This window comes from Aedes albopictus, chromosome 2 (genome assembly GCF_035046485.1).
Source record: "Aedes albopictus strain Foshan chromosome 2, AalbF5, whole genome shotgun sequence".
Taxonomy (NCBI): Eukaryota; Metazoa; Arthropoda; class Insecta; order Diptera; family Culicidae; genus Aedes; species Aedes albopictus.
The window spans coordinates 430491743-430498125 of record NC_085137.1 but is presented as its reverse complement, the minus strand read 5'-3'; positions in this window follow the sequence as shown (position 1 = coordinate 430498125).

Sequence of the window (6383 nt, the reverse complement as noted above, 5' to 3'; positions counted from 1 at the left end):
TTAAAACCACGTCTGTTTTCTTTTCATCTACAGTTAAAAGTAATGCATCGATTTTGATGAAATTTGGCACAAATAATAAACATACACCAAAGAGTTCTCAGTCAATTATTTGGTCAATTTTACAGATTCATTGCAGAGCTACAGCCATACTTTTGTGTCCCGATTATTGCGGATACAGGCTTTACTTTCCTTCCGAAGGAAGAACTCACATTTAGTGAGTTTGCCGGGAGTGGGATTCGATCCCAGGTCTTCGGCGTGATAGTCACGTGCTTTAACCATTACGCCAGGTCCGCTCCGCAAGAATTCCCTTGAATATGGGCTATTGGATCTTAAAACATGAATAGTGATCATTTGAAGTTCTACGAATAAAGTTCATGCTCACCCAGGCTCATAAGGTCATAGGTCAAGTGGCCAGTTTAATGACTGCTCAAATTGAGTATGGGACAACGATTCTACAAGAGTAGTTAGTGATCTTTCGCTGTATTACAAAAAAGGTAAAATATATTACCGAAACCGTCGGATGTAGAGACAATATCGTTCTCGCTGCTCTATTAGACTGCAAAGGCCGAGAACATCACGGTTCCCAGTTCATACGAACGTACGCACGCTTATATGTTTTATTAATTTATAGCTATGGAGTTTTTCAGCTTTCAGTCACGGGAAAAACGTTGATAATGTTATATCATAGCCGATGCTTCAATCCTTGGATTGGATCTTGCTCAGGGCTCGATCTTAACCAGCCAAGGGCTGAAAGTCTCTTTAATGAAGTCAAATCAATCAATTGCACACGATCGTTTGTCTGTTTATTGATCTACACCTGTAACCCTCCCCAAAAACGCCCTGGTATCTTAAAATGTCCTTCTATCACTCACAAATCTCCCTTGAGATCCCCTCAAACCTGTCTTTATCTCCGCAACAAACTTCCATGAAACGCACTGAAGCACTTTGAAACTTTATTAAACGTGCATTGAAGTCCCTCTGAAACCCCAACTGTTACCTTTGTTAACTACTCGCAGACTCTCTAGTAACCTGCTGAAATCCTCTGAAACAGCTTGAAGAGTTTCTTGAATCCCCACTAAATTTCCCGCAACTTTTCTTAAGCTCCTCGGAAACACCCGGAAAACATCACCCCCCTATAAAAGCCACTGGAACGGGTTGGTTCCATGTATCATTGTATATTGCGTTGAGACAGGAAGTTAGGAAATAAAGAGCTAGCGTAAAACTTTTAGCCTCCAAAACATTTTCAAGTTTGAGCCACACTCTCTGTATATTAGGAAAAAGGTTTTAGGCACGATAGTGTACACCAATACAAGGAAATTTAAGATAATTTGTCATACAATAGAATTGTCGATTAAAACATAGAACAAATGGAACAAATTGGCTTCGGAATTTTTCCGCACCGGTGTTTCAGTATGGTTAATACGGAGTGAAAACTGTATGGACCCAAATTAGTACTTCAACTTTGACGATGGTTGCTTCCTAAATCATGGATAAAAATGGTTCAAATTTTAACCAGATCATTTCCTATCCCAAGTAACAATTCCATTGCTGATTGGTTTTGTTTGATTTTTATTAGGGCTTTATTACAGCAATAATTAAAACTCACAGCATTATAGCTACTTTTATGAAAACCATTGACTAAATGTTTCACAGTATACTTGAAGATATCAATAAAACCAGATTTTAAGAGCAAAACAAAACTCTCCGATATGTCATCCTTCCGGCATTCATTATTACCACATTAAAACTGTTCAAACAGATGGCGATCCGTTCGATTAGTGACGCCAGCAGTTGGAAAAAAGTAGAAACTATGACACTGCTAGGTTTATTGCGGTCATCATAAGAGTAAGCATACTTTCGTTTTATTTTCGCTAATTCACAGCGCAACATTTTTTTTGTCTCAAGAGCAAACTTATGTGTCTCTGACAGATTTTGGGCCGCTGAATCCGAATCCGGGCTCAGATTTACTTCAGCACGTCACAATATTGAACTATACCTCAATTTATAGGGCAAAACATGCGGTTTTGGGCTTTTTTGACTGCAAGTCATTATCATGGAAGTATTTTTTAAGCAATCAAAAGGTAAATTGGTTAATTTACATCTAAATTAACAACTCATGCAAAATATTTCGTTTTACCAAATCAAATTTGATAGATTTATGTATGTTATGTCAGTATGTAAACTTTGAGGGTTACTTGTATGGGAAATATCGTACCTAACATAAATCGCTTAAAACTACCAAATTTGATTTGGTAAAACGAAATAGTTTGCATGAGTCGTTAATTTAGATGTTAATTGACCAATTTATGCTTTGATTGGTTGTAAAAAAATATTTCCATGCTTAATGGCTTGCAGTAAAAAAAGCCCAAAATCGCATATTTTGCCTTATAAATTGAGGTATAGCTCAAAATTGTGACGTGCTGGAGCAAATCTGAGCCTGGATTCGGATTCAGTGGCCCAAAATCTGTCAGAGACACATAAGTTTGCTCTTGAGACAGACCAAAAGTTATTTTTTTTTTGTTACGCTGTGTTATGGTTGTCGCCATATTAAAGAATTAGATAGCATGAATAGAAAATAGTTAATTATGCCCAAATTTCCAATGAATTGATAGTTTGCCGTCATTTTCATAACATGCTCACATAAATAAACTCTCGAAGCTGAATTTTCTTGTAATTCCAGATAGTTTTAGTAAATTAACAAATTGATTTATTTCATCCAAGATGATAATGTTCACCATTTTCGATACGCATTAATTTTATGTTTCTGCAACCCTAATATTCACGGTGAAATTGAATACGCATAGGCCTAGCAACACAATAAATACTTAAATATTACTTTGAAATGATCGCTTTCTACTAGCGAATGATGTCTCCTCCTAAACTTTACGTGCCATTGAAGTAGCTTTTCCATCACAACCTTTTTTTGAGAACGGAAATTTTTTCAACCTAAAAACAGTTTTATTGCTACTCTTAATACGGTTTGCAAAAGCTCTCCGAGAGTGGTCTACTAAACCGGAAGATGCTCTTAAAGAGGTTATCAAGAGGTTTTGATGTATAAATCAGTTTTATTGCAAGTTTTATAATATTGGTCATGAAAATCTCTTACAGAGCCTAACAAAACTTAAAATGCCACTTGAGATATTTTCTGACGCTGCAGTGAAATTTTCAAGGAGCTACTTCAGTTTTTCACTAAAATGCGGATTTTTTGAAAATAATATGTCCAAATATAACTTTTTTCACATAAGTTATTGTAACTAAAAATATATAATTTCTACTAATTTGAAATTTTGACCATACATTATCAATAAACTGCTAGTAAAGTGGTAAAATTTTCAGCCAAGAATATGGAAAATAGTCAAAGTTGCAGAAGATTGAACATGACGGATTTTGGAAGGAAATTTCGGCTCGGCTTTTTTTTGCTACTGAGTGTAACTGGTGTTCTTCGGATATAATACGACAGATTACTACAGAAGAGGTAGAAGCTCGAAAATTAAGTCCAAAGTTCCAAAGAAAATAACGATTTGAAGGAATCCTGTCAATCCTGAAGGTTTCCCACAATGAACTTATGGAGGATTTCATGAAAGAACTTTTGCAAAACTCATACAAGAATTTCCTGAAGGATCCCCACAAAGAACTGCTAAGGAAGCCCCATAAACGACTCCGGGAAGAATTTGGGAAGTAACTTCTGGAGGATTTCTAGAAATACCTCCTGGAAGAATTCAATAAGGAACACCAGCAGAGCTCCCAGATGGAACTTCTGGAGAATTTTCAGAAATGCTGCGATATTAGTAACAGCAACTTCTGGTAGACTCCCAGAAACCATTCTAGAAAGATTTCTAGGATAAAATCCTGGAGGGTTCTTAAAAGAAGATGTTGTTACTCAAACATTTTATATATTCACGCAAGGCGTAAAGGTATCTCAGCCAACGCGACCAAACCCCTTCGTTGCCACATCAACACGAGCACAAACGTAGGATGTGATAACCGAGGTCGTGTTCTAGGTCGTGTTGTTATTTAGTTCAGTTTATATCCATCCGCCGGTCTTGTTACGTCGTCGCCCTCGGTTCTTTTGCATCAGCCGTTCGCAATAGAAGTTATCGGCATAGCCATTAGTCGGTCATTTGTGGCCAAACGCAAATAAAATTAATTAATTAGTGTTAGACGCGTGTTTTCAATGAAATTGTCTCTCAAATTTTACAGCGCGTGCTTGCATTGATCGGAAATGAACATGCCAAGGTGTATTGTGGTTCTATGATTCTTCGGTGTACCGTCGCGAGTGAACTATTCCTGTATTCGGGTGATCTGTGACCACCCCGCACACTACAGCGATTGGCATTGAGATTAAAAGGGTTACCTTTGATCACTGGACACAACACACGCTATGTCCAAAGGAAAGTATTATGAAAATCGAATGTACCTCAAATGTTATTCCCTAGGATTGTAGCTTTGGACCTCTAGTTTCAGAATCTGTGCGGTTCAAAATAATTCATCTTGCGTTTTTTGATATTTTTGATTTTTTTTTTCCTGTTTTTCCATACAAATATCGAAAAAAGTCATTTTAAGGTCAATTTCGTCCCATATAAAAATGTATGGAAAAAAAAAACCCAAGATGGATTATCTTAAACCACACTTTTTCTGAATCTAGAGGTCCAAAAATATTATTCTAGCGAATAAATTTTGAGCTACATTCAGTTTTCATAATACTTCCCTTTGGACATAGCGTGCAACAGAAGAGTTTCCCGCAGGAAATGTATTCAAAAATCCTGAAGCAATTCCAGAAAATTTCTTGAATTCCAGAAAATTTCTTGAAAGTATTCAAAATCTAATTTCCAGAGGGAATTCCTTCTGCATAAATACCAAAAAGAGCTCATGCTGCAAGGTGGCCAGCAGCAAAATTTTATTTCTAGGTATTTCAGAAATTTTGTTAATTTTCCCGGTGTTGACTTTTTAAGAACGGACCACGATATAATGAATCAAAAATGGTCAATGGCACAGAAAGAGTTCCTTTGAAAATTGTACAAGTGTTTTACAGCAACACGAATGCACAGTTTTTACAGAAACATAAGAACAGAAACCACGTAGACCAAAATTTGGCCATCTCAGACCAACCCCCCCCTCCCCCCTCGTACACTTTTGTCCATACAACAATTTTGAAATTTGTATGGAGCGTAGACTTTGGTTAGAACCACCCCCCCCCCCTCCCCCCAAAAAGTCTACGTGGTTTATGAACGGCCCCAAGTTGCTTTGGGAATGCAAAATCTTAGGCTCAACCCCAGGGCAGAATTAGGGATTTAAGGGGGACGTGGTGGTGCCATGGCCCCGGGGCCCAACGTTGCAGGGCCCACAACAAAGTTTCACTTCATAAAAAGTACAAGAAAAAAATAGTGCAAGAAACATCGCTTGGTGTTTTTTTCTCTACTTTATTGTCGGTTCTGGCAAAGACCTATGTAGATTTATCTAGCTTTCCCGAGCAAAAGAAAATAACAAGTGAATAACATATCAAGGTATTTATCTTAAATACAACCATACCTTATTGATATCTCGAGCAGGAGAAAATAGCTGAAGAATAACTAACTCAGGTATGGAAAACCGAATACCTACAACCTGAATGAGGTATTAAGTAGCCCTGCATAAGAGGTAAAATACCTAAAACTATAACTGGTGTATATACTGCGCATAACATGTCAATAATGACATCAGGTATAGCAATACGAATACCTAAATAATAATCGGCGATTTTTTTCATACAAATAGCGATTTCTCCATAATTGAATAATACCTCAAGCAGTCCTCAACACCAAACCAATAACTCATTGTGGTATTGCATCAATACCTACAAAATATCAAAATAAGTTATTTTCAATACCTGGATACCTTGACTTTGGTATGCTTCAGTTATGTGTCAGTTATTCGTTTCTGCTCGGGATGTCCTTCATTAGGTGGTAATAAGAGGCAAAATAACAAAAACGAATATCTGGTACCGTCTTTTCGAACCCTCTAATCAGAATACCCTCTTTGAATGAGTGTAATCAGTTTCGTACCTTTGAATTCCGCCCTATGTTGCTTATCCTTTGACAGATACGCGTATTTCGACTATTCGTCATTGCACAGAATACATAACGGGTGGTAACTAAATAACGGGAATGCTTTGAATGTGCTCTTAAAAATATATGATCTTTAAAAATGGCAATCTGAATTTAACTATCATAAAGGTTTAACAATGTACGTCCATGGAAAATATAAAATTTAAGAAAGTTGAACGTAGTAATTTGTACAGTATTTTTTTGCAGTGATGTTGGAGCAACTGCTTTGTACGACTTTTCAGAGTTTACTTTCACGCATTTTCTGCGTCTGTGAAATCGTTGGTCAAAATAAATGGTTTC